At 41.2% G+C, this 15,452-nt stretch overlaps 1 long non-coding RNA gene across 1 annotated transcript; it reads right to left on the bottom strand.

The window, feature by feature from the left end:
- Nucleotides 1–695: 695 nt before the first annotated feature.
- Nucleotides 696–5,085, bottom strand: LOC115307591. The gene is made up of 3 exons (XR_003915910.1): nt 4,996–5,085; nt 4,113–4,210; nt 696–790 (listed from the first exon to the last, which is right to left on the bottom strand). It is a non-coding gene; the product is annotated as an uncharacterized LOC115307591 (long non-coding RNA).
- Between the last annotated feature and the right edge of the window lie 10,367 nt (nt 5,086–15,452).

Here is a 15,452-nt window from a genome sequence, read left to right as displayed (position 1 = left end):
GAGGATGTCCCCACTGGGACATCAAGCTCAAGGCTGGTCAAAAGTTAGACAAGGCTTCATTTGGCTTTTCTGAGGAACAAGGGAAACAAGGACCACAGCTGGTAGGTCTGCTTCTGCCACAGAAAGGGGAAGGCAGGGGGTGGTTGCTCCATCATGCTCCATGGGGCATGAAGGGCCATGGGAAGAGAGACTGCCTCTACTTGCAGGTGCAAACACAGCCCTCATTGCTGCAGCCTTGGCCTTGGCTTTGGCTGTGTTGGACCACGTGGCTCTGCAGCCTTGGCAAATTGGTGATGGGCCATTTTTCAGGTCTGGCCATTAACTCCCCTCAGCAGCTGCCTTGTTTACCTGTGCCCTACAACAACTGTGGAAGAAAATGCCTGGGACCAAGGCAAGCATCCAAACCCAAGCTGACACAGCTCATTTAGGCTTGGCAGAGAGCAGCCCTTCTGGATTTAAAGACATTGAAAGAATGGGACTGACAAAAGGACTCTTTGCTGCCTGTATTTCTCTAGAAAAGACTTGTTTGTTGCGCCACCAGTCTTGGGGCAAGGGCCTTTGAAGGAAGAGGGCAGAACTACAAGAATTTGACTGTGATCTTGAGAGGAAAGGGAAAGCAGGCTACATTCTGTTTGTTTGGGTTTGATTGTTTTTTTTTCTTAAAACACAAATGACAGAGAAAACAGCATACAGCAGGGATGTGCAGCCATGAACTCCAATACGTGCTCATGGGGTGTCCATCCAGCTTGTGACTGCTGGATTCAGCCTGGTCCAGTCTACTTTGAGCTTGCTGAAACAGAGAGCAAAGACAATTAAAACATTGCAACTGATCTTCATGCAAGGTTCTCACAGATAACATGGGGATACTGACTTCAGTGGGATTTAGGTACCCTATATACCTTTGGGAAACTGGACTTGAGGGTCTCCTCAATTGCTGTAGCTCTGAGTCTTGTCTCCAAGCATGGTGTCTGACTTTAAGCTATTGATTACTGGGGGGTCCATGTGTGTGTGTAATATATTAAGTCATCTGACAACAAAAACTAAGCATTCCTCAGGCTGTCAACCCACAAAACTATCTTCTTTAAATGTATGCAAACTGAAACCATTTTGTTTTAGTTTGGACTGGCAAATCCTCCTTCATCTTCCTTGAAGCCCTTTGTTTCAAAATGCACCAGTGGAGAGCTAGGATGCAGGAGCAAGTCTTCTCTCAAAAACGGCAAAACATCATGTCCAACTGACTCTTCCAAAACCCACAGGGAAATAAAGACAGAAATTGCAGTTCTGGGATGGGAAAGGTGGAGGAGGGAAGTGGCTCTGCCAGGCAAAGCAGAGTGGCCACATAGAAACTGGTAAATGTGGGAGACTCCCATTTTCTGAAGCTGCACTCATAAATCATGACCAGGGTGAGATGGTGGAGCACAGTTGAAGTCACTCCCATCACCTCAGTCTCCTCTGGAAAGGAGATGTGGCATCCTGCAGATGTGTCCCTAGTCCGCATGACATGAGGGCTGGAGCACTGGCACATCTTCCTATGTAGCCCCAGGTAGCTCTACAACAGCCACAGAAGCGCTCAAATAAGAACTGGGAGGACTACTGGGATGATGTGTGGTCAAAAAATGAAGGAACTGAACTAATGGAAAGTGCAGATCCAATTTCTGTTTGACAGGATTTGAAATGTTTCCTTTTTTACCAGTTTATTTTTATATCCTTCTTAAGACTTATTAAATTGGCTTTAAAACATAACTGCTAATCACTAAATATCCAGATTTCCAAGTTAAAAAAAAAGCCATAATTTTCATAAAGTGAAAATAGACATGATTTAGATATCGACATGTATAAAGCCATTTGCTAGAAACATTGTTCATAGCATGGCAAACAGCAAAGACTGGATTAATTTAAAGCTGAAAAATTTTGCTGCTAAGTTTTGTCTCAAAAAAAAAAAAGACATCATTTCTGGGAATATTTTAATATTGAATCATTTGAGCATCTGGAAGCACAAATGTAATTTCAAGACCAAAAGAAAGACAGGAGGGGGGAAACCCAAACAAAACAAACATTTCCTACCAAATCCAAATACTGTAAACGGTGAAAAACTCATAGTCGTGTTTGGATGCAATTCCAAACAGTGGGTTAGCAGTGCTTTGAGTTACCAACCCACCCTTCACAGAGACGTGTGATGCAAACGCTCGTGTTTCATAGACCTATGTGCAGAGCCCCTCGACTTTTGGGGCTGAGTTTATAGGGAAATGCTCTTTTTTGTGTAAGTTCTTTTTGTGTATGTGCCAAGCCGAGGTATGTGGGCACCTGCCTCCCGCTTAAAGCAGGCCTGCGACTGATCCCGTAGGGTCGCGGTTTGGATGCCGGGCGGTCGCGGTGCCGTCCCCGGGCGGTCGCGCCCCGCGTGTCCGTGCGGACGGTGCCGCTCCGTGGTGCCGTGCCGGCACTGCAGGCTCGGCCGGGTGCAGCCGGCCCCGGCAGCCTCCCCGGCTCCGAACAAAGGGAGAGGGAAAGGCTGGGGGGTGCAATGACAGGAGTTATCTCCGGGTGGGGATTCCAGCACTGCCGGGCTCCAAGGATGTATCTGAGCACAGTCACTCAAGGTGACAAGGGTTGGCCAGCCTGGAGTTGGTTTCATTTCTTAAAACACGGGCTCAGCATGATGGGGCTCAAGCTTGGCCTGTAGCATCCAAATCTCCAGGCCTGAAAGGGTTCGCCATGGAAGCCATGAGCCAACAAAAAAATACCCTTTGGAGCAGCGAGGACCCCATATTCCAAAGGATCCCAGTCAGCTAAGAACCAGGTGAAATTAAATGAAAATTCCTCTTCTTTCCTTTATCTGTCCAGATCATATAAGGATTCAGGATGAGGATGTTTATAAGAAGCCTTGTTTTGTAAATGGGGGACTTCACAGACCCTTGTGTTGTGCTGCAGCTGCTATTTATAGTAGGAGTTATGTCAGTGAGAGACCAAGAGGAGCCAGGGACAGCAGGATGTAGTTCAAGGCCCTGTTTCCAGCTTGCCGAGAGGTCTGGGGCAGACAAGTCCTCCTCTCCACACCCTCGTGTCCCTTACCTGTCCCCATTCTGCCTGTTCCTGTCTCTCTGCTGTTCCTGACATGCCAAAGTAGTGTCTAGAACAGAGGGACATCCATCTAGATGCTGCCATCATGCAGATGACAATAGGAATAACGCTAACAGATGGTAGGTCTTAAGAGAAGCCACTGCCACCAATGCAGGCTGGCAGACAAACATTCCTGCTCTGGCAGCTGGAACAACAGTAGCGCAAATGAAACATGAACAATTTCCTCCCTGCCAGCAAAGAAAATAGCTCCAGGGAGAACCAAGGGAGAATAATTGTCAGTCTCCTCTAGGTATCATGGGAACAGAGGCCATTCAGTAATCCCGGAGTAAACAACTGCTTCTTATTTTTAATACAGAATAAACCCCCAAGAATCTAAGAGCGGGTACTGCACAATCGCTGAATTAGCTGCTCCAGTGCCCACCTCCTCCTAACCTTTCACTGAAGACCGTTGAAGTGAGACATGCAAGAGTTTTATTCTAACCAAAATGGGCTCACAACAGAGGGTGAATCCTCTGTCACAGAATTATGCAAATATGACAAATACTTAACACTTTTCCTCCTCCTGTCTTTGAAGAAGATGCTGATCATTAGAGCACTGAAATTCCTCCCAGTTTCAGCCCCTCTCTTGGGACTCAGACAAATCTCTGTCTTCAGATGCTTTTTTTTCTTTTAGTCATGGCTAAAATACACTGAAGCCTTATAGCATGTACAGCTAGGCCTGATAAGTGTGGCCCCACAAACTTCCAGTAACAGCAGGCAGGGCTGATGCTGGTATTCACAATGAACATGGGTTATCTGATATCCAAGGAGCTACAACAATGTAGAATCCCTGTAAGCCTCAATAAAGTCAAAATCCTGTAAATACTTGCCAGTAATTCATAATAATATACCCATCACTGGTGTTATTTGGTTCAATGGGACTACTTATTGCAGAAGGAACTGTGTCAGACTGTCCGAATGGCTGCACTCAGGCTTTCCAACAGCAGCTAATTATAGATAAAGGGAGTAATAAAAGAGTAGGGTAAACATACCTCCCTGATATATTTTCCTGGTTTCCAGTAACTTCCTATGCCACTGGCACCAGTACCTGGCTTTTTGGCTCCTAATGTGGGGAATGTTCTTTTACCTCCTGAGAAATTCAGCAGACACATCTGTCTTCATCACAGCAGGTACCAGGATTCCCTCCAAGCAGGGGTCTCAACTATGATCATTTTATGCCATAGCCTCTAGTTCACTTATATTTGCAGCTTAGCCTGTTTAAGAGGTTTCTCTGAATTAAAGGGCTTGTATATGGATGATGCAGTAAATATATGACTGCTAGCTTTTCCCATCTGCAGGAACCCACTGAGTAAACTGCCTCTGGCTCTGGTATAAGAAAACTGGTAAATACAAAACTGCCATGAACACACACTGTAATGAGCACAGCTGCTGTTAAAAAAAAAAAAACAACAACAAACAAACAAAGGCAAGATATTTCTATAGCCAGGGCTTGTAGAGATATTGCTTTTCATACCCCACAGCCTGGCACAGACACAGGCCAAGAGGCCTGCTCAGTCCTTATCACACTTTTTCTTCTGCTTTCTTTTCCTTGGTCCTCACTCCCCCTTGCCTCCACCAGTAAAACCCTGCTCTCAATTCCTCAGACATGGATGCAGTAGAATAACATGGATAGGAAGCATGTTTTTCTCTGCTAGATTTCTTGCAACCAGGAGTCCTATTCCAAAATTAATTGTCCAGCCAATATCTCTCATCCAACCTCAGCCATGGAAAAAGTCACAGAGACAGACATGAATCAGAGGTGATGCCTCTAAATCTCCTTTTTTCCCCTCAATTGGATTCAGAGGGGAGCAAAAAAGCCCAGCACACTTCTGTAATGGCAAATAATAACTAGAAAGCCTCTGCCATTCCTCAGACCTAAATAATTTTACCAGGACAGTTGGTTGAGCACCACTGCAGCTCCATAACCCTTCATTTCTGTGCATGAGGCCTCAAAACTGTTAAGCTCTTAGAGTGGTGGGGAACAGGGAGGGGGTCTGGTTTGTGATGTAAGCAGCAGCCAGGCTGTCCAGGACTTTGGCACATCTCCTCCCTGTGATGGGGAGGATTTGGTTTCCATAGCAGCAATGGCGTGATTTCCCCCCTTCTTCCTCCCCAGAACTTGTATTCCACAAACGCACAGGAGTTATATTTCACCCCAAGGCTTTCATTTTCCTGCTGCACAGTTTCGCCGTGCTCCAGCAGGTCTGCCTTTTGCTGACACTGGTTTGGAGAGCGAGGAGGGGCCCTGGGGATGCCGTGCAAGCATTGCTCTCGCCTCCCTCTCTCCCTAACACCGCTCCACAACAGACACAGTGTTCCCTGTCCCCAACTGACTCATCTTCACCGAGGTCCCCCTTTTCCTCGCTTGTCTCCAGTGATCAGCTCATGCATGACTGGCTTTCCATAACAGAGCAGAGCTGTGTGCAAGTGCCAGGCGCCCGCACAAAGCTGGAGCACTGCCTGCAGAGGAAATGTCAATACAGGAACACCAGGCTATTTACAAAACCTCTCTTTATCCTGTGACGGAGATGCATGTAGCTGTAAAACAGTGGTACCTGCATATACTCCCCTTTTGATTTTACCCACATGAAGGATATGGAGACTCTTGTTTCTCTTGATGAAGAGGACTTTTTTTTTGCCAGTACAAAAGAGAAGAAAATATGCTCAGAAAAAGGACAGCATAACTGCAAATCACACCAACTATTCTGGGGACTCGTAGGAGGATGTGAAAAGCAAAGCCAATTCATTTTTTGCAGCTGATCTGCCTTCAAAACAAGTGCTCCTTTAGTTGTACACATTTGGCATTTGTCTGCTTCAGAACCAAGGAACCAAGCTGTGTTCTTATTAATACCATAAAATGTTTTCTTCTTCAGTGTGGAGCCCACACAGAGAAGAGGAAAAATTCTCCCTGATTTTAGCAGGTTTCCCAAGATATGGGTGCACAGTATGTTGTGCGCATGCGCTGATGTTACCCATGCTCTGGGTAACCCCAACCCATGTATCCAAGGCAGATGCACTCCAAGGAGTCCTGCTGGCAGCTGGGATGGGGAAGCTGAGGCTTAGTGCCAGCAGCAGTCCCCAGCTTGTAGATCACAGCTGGCGCTGTCCTACCAACAGAGGCTGTCAGGCTGAGGTAAGTCATAGGCTTTTTGGTGCAGGCTAACCATACAGGGAGAAGAGGATACAGAGCTCATCACAGCTTGGTGCCTTGGCCTCTCACGGAGGTCTCAGCCCATCCACCAGTGGGAAGTGCACAGCTTGGCATCCACCCACACTCAAATACTAGTCAACACTATTCCCACTGCTCCTACCAAATTGTTCCCACACTTCAAGCAAGTTTATGTCTCTTCCTTTAGGTGAAAGAGAGTTCACTTATTGGCATAAAGATGCTTTTTCATCACTTAGGTGTTATTTATCGTCACTAATGTTTCTAAGTACCTTCAAAGAAGTGGTTTGTCATTACTTTTAGTAATACCATTGGATTTAGGTGGTGGAAGAGCCCCAAAGACTGTACTCATGAATCAAGACCTCCTTGTGGCAAGCAGCACTGAGATAAATTTGACCACAAAAATCCCATTAATTTCCATATGTCACTGAATTCTTCAGTCATCTTGGAAGAGCCTTTTTCTGGAGCGCAACATCTGTTCTGCCTCAGAAAGATGGTAGTAAACATCACATCTTAATTAAACTCTGCGTACAGTTGTGGAGACATACCAGTATCTCCTAGAAAAAAAGAATCTTAATGTCTTTGCTCCCATATGCTGACAAAAAATGCCTGTTACTGTCCTTGTTTTAGCAAATGCCAAATCTCTATTTGTCAGAGTCAAAATGGAGTTCAGACGAAAGGGAAGAGAACTATTTGTTAGGTGCTTACACTCTACCCTTCCTTCCACTACACTTGAATATATCTCTAAATGTAATAGAGATAATAGGCACTATATCTATTATAATAGGCATTATATCTATTATAATAGATATAATAGGCACAAAGCAGGGTGATCCTTCTACATTAGCTACTACTTTATCAGTCAGGTTCACAAATTGACTGTGATGCAAATATTTCTTATTCTCAGTTTCCCTTTCTTGTATATCTGCAATGGAACTAAAATAGTGATCATCTAATTTGAATATGAATAAAAGAGCTTCAAAAACCCGTTTTCTGCATTCAACCCTCATTTGGGCTCTCTGAGTTTCCAAAAAAGTAGAATTTCATGAGAACTCTGTTCTAAAACTTCTTTTCTTCGAATGAGACAAAAACCAAACTGGAAATTCCCCAGAAGATGCACCAGCTCACTCAAATTATTAAAACATCAGTTTTAGTTGAATTCATTCAATAAAAGGACCTTTGCAGAGCCCTTCAGGATCTATTATGATATAGAAATAGAAACATTCAGAATATATAAGTGAGAATATGGGTTTCACCAAGTGTCTGCTGAAGGCTTCCACAGTTCCCACATTTCATCAAGTTCCTTTGAAGTCAAGCAGCCTGTGAGTTCTGGATCCCCATGGCCAAAATCTCTTCATAGGAGGTAAAATAGGTGCTGGTTTTCTTATCTAAATGCAGTTGTCTGCCATGTAGGTGCCCACACCTGAGCTAGGTATACCTTTTGTAGCTAGTGGTGCAACCTGTCAGAATTAAGCAGAGGATGAAAATGAGCAGCACCCAGCTTTTCTCTCCTGGCTCTAAAGGACATCTTGGTTGATTAAATCAAGTGGAAATGTCAGTATTTTGTCTGTCTGAAGACAAAGAGTCACAGAATGATATAGGCTAGTCTGGAGCTCCACAGCCCTACTCAGAGTATAGCTAACTTCAAAGTTACATCAGGTTGCTGAAGTCCTTGTCCAGCTGAGTTTTTAAATTTCCACAGCCGGAGGTATCATTGCCTTGCTGAGTAACACCCTCACCGGGAAGGAAAAAAAACAACTTCCACTCAATAAGAATTTACCTTGACATAACTGCTAACTGCTGCCCCTTGTTCCTTCACTGTGCAGCATAAGATCCTTTCACTCAGGGTTAGTCTGGCTCTGACTTTCTCTAAAATCCTCCATTAAGGAGGGCTATAAAAGGTGGGAGCAAGTTCCCTGCTCATGGGGCAACAATAAGCTGTATATTTTTTCACAACTTAGAAACCCCAAAAATTATTTGGATTAAGTAGTGCATGCTCAAATGCTGGGAAAAGCTTTTTTGTCCATCAGAATTTATATCCAGCACTAGCGTTGAAGCAGGAGGATTTATGCTAGGCCACTACTTTATGTTCTATTTTGGGTTCATCCTTCCTTTGGTAGCTGAGCTGGATTTACACCTCCTGGTATAATCTGATGTTGGTACAAACGTGTTTTGCTCTTGGAGGCACAGCACAAAGGCTGTTCAACATTCCAGGCTATAACTCTTTCCCTGTAAGTCTTTCAGTCTGTATAAAGCACAGCATAGCTGAGTACAAAGCGGATAGAAAGAGCACATAGGTCACAACTACATTACTGTATGACTGTGTAATGAATCCTATGAGTGTACTTTGATTTTAAGTTGCAGTTTGTTTTGATTAGTTGCATTTCTTTCTTCTTCTAGCAGTGACCTGCTTGTTGTTTCAAAGAAAATTAATAAACAAATAAAAACAATCCAAAACTCATCCTAATCTATTCCTGTTTCTGTTAGGGAACTTAGTATGATAGTACAGTAAGTCATCTCTACAAGTTAAATATAAAAAGCTGATATTCAATCAATTTTTGTTCTGTTATGGGTGGTGTTGACATAAATGTTAGCCATAATGAAGAGCTTATTCTGGAGCTGTTATGCCTTTGCTGAAAGCAGATGAATGATGGCATAGCCTCACGTTCAGGAAAGTCTAGAATTGCAAAAATGAAGCAGATAGAATTAATAAAAAAATCAGAAGATTAGTGATTTGTGTCCTTGTGAAAGCCTAGGCAGATAATTTTGTAGGGTTTTATTTTAAAAAGAAAATAGGAGCTGCATAAATATGTAAATGAGCCATCCAAGGATGAGCAAGCAGGAGAAATATTATTGCTATTTGGCTGGCTGGTCGGATATATATATATATATTAACAGAAACATGCTTGGAGTCATACATGGTTCTTGTGTGCATTTTTAAACACAGATGCATAGCTGAAATTGTGTGCCTATGCATTCAAATAAATGATAAAACTATGGATGGAAGCATATGCATTCAAATGAAATGACACCTTTATTCAAAGAGCAGAGAAATCTGTATGTGCCATGACTCCCTTTAAATTCCAAGAATCTTTCTTTCTGGACTTACCTGCATGTTCTCAAGCACAAAACAATCTCTTCTGGAGACCTTCAACTTCATGGCTATGTTTCACATTTTCTGCCCATAATTCTGTGCTCCCACTCAAAATATTTTCCGTGTGAGACTCTCATATACTGATCATACCACTGTATTCTTCCACAAAAGTACTAATACTTGTTTTCATTCAGGATTAATTTCTTTGTTAATTAGTATTGAGTAGAGTTTGGCCTCTTGAAGATGTCCCCATACAGACTGAGGAAACTATAAGTTTTCCAGGTCCAGCTTACAGAGAACTCTTCAAAATCCAGGTCTAGTTTCCAATGTAGTGGCTTGAGTAGACCATCATCATCACCATTGGAAACTAATATCATCTCAGTTTACAAAAGATACGATGAAAAAGATTAGAAGTTAATACTAAATAATGGAGAAAGAAGGCTGCAATACACATCATTAAACAAAGAAATAACAAGAGAAAGTCCATGGTAGATTTCTTTGTGATCATTTGCTGGAAAAAAATGAGCACTTGGAAAATGTTAAGGAAATGTAACACAGTGATGTGCTAGAGTTTCTGGTAAGAAAAGAATAGAACCTCTGGCACTGTTCAACTGAATAAAATATTGTAATTGTTACTGTCAGTTCCACAGGCCAAAATATGACAACAGGCATGTATAGAGACATCAAAGGACTAATTGGTCTAATTTATCTTAATAGATAGGACTACCAACGATGCTGTAAAATGAAAATAGAAGGAACATCAGAGTACTTTACTCACAAACAAATAAGTACATTGTATTAGACGCTAAATATTGATCCAGGCACTCAGGCAACTGGAAATGAAGGATGCTTCTTTCATTAAAATAACAGTATGAAGTAATTTTCCAATTAGTTCCAGTGCAGCAGTTCTACAGTATAACTGACACATCAGGATAAGTTTTCATCAGAATCTCATCTCTAATAGTCATCTCAGTCTGTGAATTCTCCTGGACAACCTCTGAGAGCAGAAAAGAGTGTTTAAAAGGGATCTTATTTTCAAGCATCCAAGTTCTCTCCTTAAGATGTGCTTTCTTCCACTTCTTGCATTAATATGAAGCTCTGCATGGAAAGAGAAAGGAAACAGCCCTTTGTATCCTGTAGTCTTCGTGCTTTTTTCAAACCCCTATGGGAAACAAGACACAGCACTGCCCTTCTCACGTGTGGTCCTAAGGACACCATCAGGCTTTTGGCTAATAATACTCCATCCTCCTCCTGTTTATTATGGGAGATGTTGCACTCCCTGTAAACAAAGCGAATTTTCCACTTCAAACTATCTGGGATTGTTCACTTCAGTATTTTAACACTCTCCCTTTGGTAATGATTTTATCCTTTCTATTCTTGTTTTCATAAGCTTTTACTCATTTTTTGCTGGTACTTATTCTCCCACCAGGAGGATTTTGAACACATGTCCATAAGACACACTTTCAGTTCCCAAGCTTCCATACATGGGGGAAGGTAATTCACACTCCTCCAGTCAAAGGACTAATTGAATTAATCACAGCGTGTCGGTAAATTTAAAACATGACAATGACATCCACAAAACTTTTGCTTGTGATCAATCCTCCAAGCTGAACATTTTAAATACTCTCCAACACAAAACACACCTATGAAATCTGCAATCTGCAAACAGGAGAAAAAATGCTACAGCAATTTTAAATTGTACCCTCTGCTCATTTCAAAATAAATAAGAGTTAAAATGCTGCTTCCCACTGGATAAGGTAGGAAGTAGAAAACAGTCCAAAATTTCCTGAGTTGGTCTGTAGAAACTGCATACTCAGAATCTGAGAACAAAATGGTCAAAATTTGTTTTGCTTTGTTCATTAAACCAAATGATTTGTGAAAACAGTAACTCAGAATGAGATTCCTACATTATTGCAACAACACTGACTTTTACTGAGACAAAGGGCCAAACATACAACTGGAACAAAAATGTATTCTGATATTCCTATCCCTTAAAAAATTGTGCACTTCACCCAGTGGGCCTTCTAACAGCATCAGTACCCAGCCTGAAAATGAGAAAGAGCATTACAGCATCCACGGGTAGACAGCTATGACTTTTGAGAGGCATGAGGATCACAAGCTTTTACAGCACAGCTCCAAAACCAACTCTGTCTCTCAAGACTCATGAAAACACATTGTTTTTTCATTGTAGATGCTGCAGACACCACCCAAACACATATTAGGCAAAGCCATGGGATTTCCATTCTTTGTGTGCCTCCTAGAAATCTTCCTCTCTCTTTCCTCAGATTGGAGAGCATCTGGTATGTGTCTCATGGATTTGAAATTTTGGGATGGTGCTTTTGGGGCCTGGAAGTGTGGCACAACCCTACAGGCCTCTTGATTTGTAGATCTTAAATATCTAGAAGGGGATCCCTTCAGACTCTTGTGCAATGTATCTGCAGTTGCCAATCTTGTGAGCTATGCTAATGGCATTGCTGGCTCTACTAGTGACATTGCCCAGAAAGAAGAAAAAACCCACCATAAATTCACAGATTACAAGTTTCTCCTTCATGCTTTTTTATGAGAAGTGTGTAATAAATCAGGATATTTAACTGACCACTCAAAATCTTGAAGAATTTACTACTACCAATATAGTTGAGGCTGTCCCCTAGAGCTAGGTATGATCAAGAATATCAGAAATGTCTATTGCTTCAAAAGTAGTAGTGCTCAAGATGCTTGGTGACTTCATACTGCACAAACTGGAACAAAAAATACAGTTGCTAGGTGCAAAAAATCTATTCCACGTGTTTTTATCAAAACCTGAGATAACAGGTTAATGCCTCTTCAGGTTCTGCCTTTTCCCAGCACCACAGCCTTGACCAGAGTCTTAGGTGGCTGCCATGTAATTAAGGAGTAGTTTTACCATATTTATCCCCCTTGTCCTCTCTGCCTTTCTAGGACTGACCAGGAGGTCAATCTGCCTTTTCCACTGTGAAGTTACTTCTGCCATAGTTATTAGTACAGCTGAGATTAGAAATGTTAATAATTATTCACACAGGAGAGTACTTGTCTCCTATACTCAAGATGTTCAGATGGAGCCTCATTAGCAGCAGGGAGCCTGGACTTCTAAGCAAGAAGTTTGGGATTTGTTCCACAACAAACAAGAAAAGATTCTTCAAAATTTTTAAACTCTCATCTCTTGAGCTAAACATACATTATGCCATTTATTCTTACAGCTAGCTTCAGAGAAATATTATGATAGAAAATCTTCCAAGTCTGTTGAATTGGGCTATTAGCCAAGCTGAGTGAAATTTCAAAAAGCAGCTTCTCTTCCATATTTTCAGTCCAGAAATACATCTTCAGTGGGTGAGGGCAGATTTTCCTGTCATTGCAATTATTCTGGACCCAGCGAGGTCCCCAAGTCCTGCATTCAGATAATATATACAGTCGTCATTATCTGCTGCCCACAATTAACTGTGGTCCTCTCCCTGCTTGCATAGATTGGAAGCTTATGAGTGCATGGTATGCCTGTAGCAGGGTTTAAATTAGGGATAAAGAGAGAAGAGAACTGACACATGTTCATAAGCATTCAATACTCCAACCCTTCCAGGTTCTGGGGAAAAATACCAACTCCACAGAGAAGCCTTGATAGCTTTAGCAACTGTGGTAAATACACACAGGAAGATGCTTGGCAGAACTGCTCTCTGCTCGGTCACTATGGTAGGGGGACGTTTCCACATGGATAAATTCTTCTTACACTAACTCTTTAATAGGCAGGTGTAGAAATTCTTCATCATGATTCTGTCTTTTTCTGCCACTTCTGTCCAACAGTGTCTCACCATGGATATCTGTTTCAGGCTAGCTGCATCCCAGAGGAGATTTTTGTTCCCTGCTTCTGTTTGTGTATAACAGCCTCCAAGACTGCTGCAGAGCCAAGGAATGACTGGCTGCTTTTTCAGTCTCAGATATTGGCTCAGTAGAAAGTGGTTGATCATTAGCCTGAACACTCTTTAACTCACTTGCTAAAAAGAATGCTGCTGTATCCGTCTTTTCTGATATCATTTATTACAGCAGGCAAACAATCTCGCTTTTTTCTTCTAGCCTTTGCCCTGTTTACTGGGAATAAATGAGTACAGACAAAGGCATCCAGTCCTGATTTGAATATAATTCAAGAGATGAATATTCAGTATCACACATTTGGATATATTTTCTCCCTGCAAAAGCTGTGAAATTACTTCCATATTTTAGTTACCTTATGTCAGCTTTCCAATATCAGATATTTTAAAAGTTTTTGCTTAAGTTATAAATGCTCTCCTACCATAAATCCCATATTAGCCTCAAATATGCAAACTGTTTTCTGTGGTGAGCCTCTTTCATGAAGATTGCTGCTGGTACAATGTGCTGGAATATGAATTATAGCTGGGAAGCCTAAAATAAATCCTGATTAAAGTGCCATAGGTTATGACTCTTTTGAAAAAGAGGGAATAGAGGGAGACCAAGGTAATTCAATTAAGGCTGCTTCAAGCTTTTTTTTTTAACAAAAATCACAACTTCACAAGCCTACCAGAAAAAATAAGCTCCTGAACAAAGTTCAAATGTCACCCTCTTTCTAAAAGAGTATATAAGTGAAAAGTGATTATCACTTAATTGACATTAGTAAGGCAGAATTTAGAGAATTAAGAGCTGAAGGATCATCTTAAGAAAGACTAATGGAGCTAAATATCGCATGTAAAACCTTAGCTAAATATTTATTGAAGGGAACATAACAATCTACAATGTATGAAGAAAATATTTACTGGAGAAATAAGAGGACTGGATTATGCAGATAAATATACATAAATAGTAAGGCAAGATCTGTGGAAGACAGGCTCTCTCTTTTCAGCATGAGATGAGATTTTAATAAGTGTTTTAATTTGAAATGGTACTTCTTCAGTTTTTAAAGTTTATTTCAGAATACTCTTAATATTTAAAACAGGAAATGAGGAGCTGTTTCAAAAGTCAGATTGAAATGTGTCATCCTGAAGACATTTAAACTACCCAATAGCTTTTTCTCTTTACCCTTTCTCCTACAAGAACATTTTAGCTTGAGCATTCTGATATTCCCATTTTGTGGTGCCTGCATTTTCTGACAGATTTTACATTAAATAGTTATGTAAACAAATGAACAGAAGTCAACTGAATTTTGTGCTTCGTACCCAAATGTACACACAGTCAGTCCCTTCTTAAGAAGCCATTATTAAAGGAAATTACAGAACTATGATTGTATACAGGACAAGACTCTAGAACCCAAACCATGTTGCTCTGATGAACACATCTACTAGATAAGGAGAGTGCAAAATTAACTTTCTCAGTCCCATAAAAAGCAAAAAATTGCTACTGACTTAGTCCCTAAAATCCTAAGTGAATGCAGAGCTGCTCAGGAGATTTTTCTCAAAATATCATTGTGGCATAATATTTTGGTCACAATGTTGTTTATGCCAGCACCATATAATCTGAAGAAAAGCTACAACATAAGCATCACTATCAACTCTACATTTGTGTTTCTGCCATTGCCAGCACAGTTACATGAGCTGGCATGTTTCAGTGCTGAGGCTACTCATGGATCCAAGTTGCAGGGTAATTGAGGGAACTGAGGAAGATGCAAGTATAAAATACAGCAACAAACATCCACAAGCCTAAAGGAGCCTTTCTAACGACCTTCTTGCTTGACTCATGTTTCATGTCCTGCAGCTTTTTTATGGGGATGATATAAAGAAGAAAGTAGAGAGTCAAAATAAAATCAACTGCATAACCCAGTTTTATTTTATATTAATTTTATGAAGCACTTAATTAAAACACCTATTAAAACCAACTGAAAGGGTTTGAGTCACCTGTCACAATTTTGTTTTTACAATTGAATTTTTTATGATTCATTCTTTGGCAGGAAAATCAAGCTCACATCTTTCAAAGAAACAGCAGAACAGAAAAGATTTCTTTTAGTAGGAACATATGCTTGAATATTGCTTTAGGATAGAGCTCAGTGCCTCAGAGAAATGCTGAAGTATTTATTGCAGACAGGCAGGACTTTCTACAGTTGTCATTGGTAAAATCACT

This window comes from Manacus vitellinus, unplaced genomic scaffold, assembly GCF_001715985.3.
Source record: "Manacus vitellinus isolate BGI_N305 unplaced genomic scaffold, ASM171598v3 scaffold_2_pilon, whole genome shotgun sequence".
NCBI classification, from domain to species: domain Eukaryota; kingdom Metazoa; phylum Chordata; class Aves; order Passeriformes; family Pipridae; genus Manacus; species Manacus vitellinus.
This window is presented reverse-complemented; position numbering and strand designations above follow the sequence as displayed.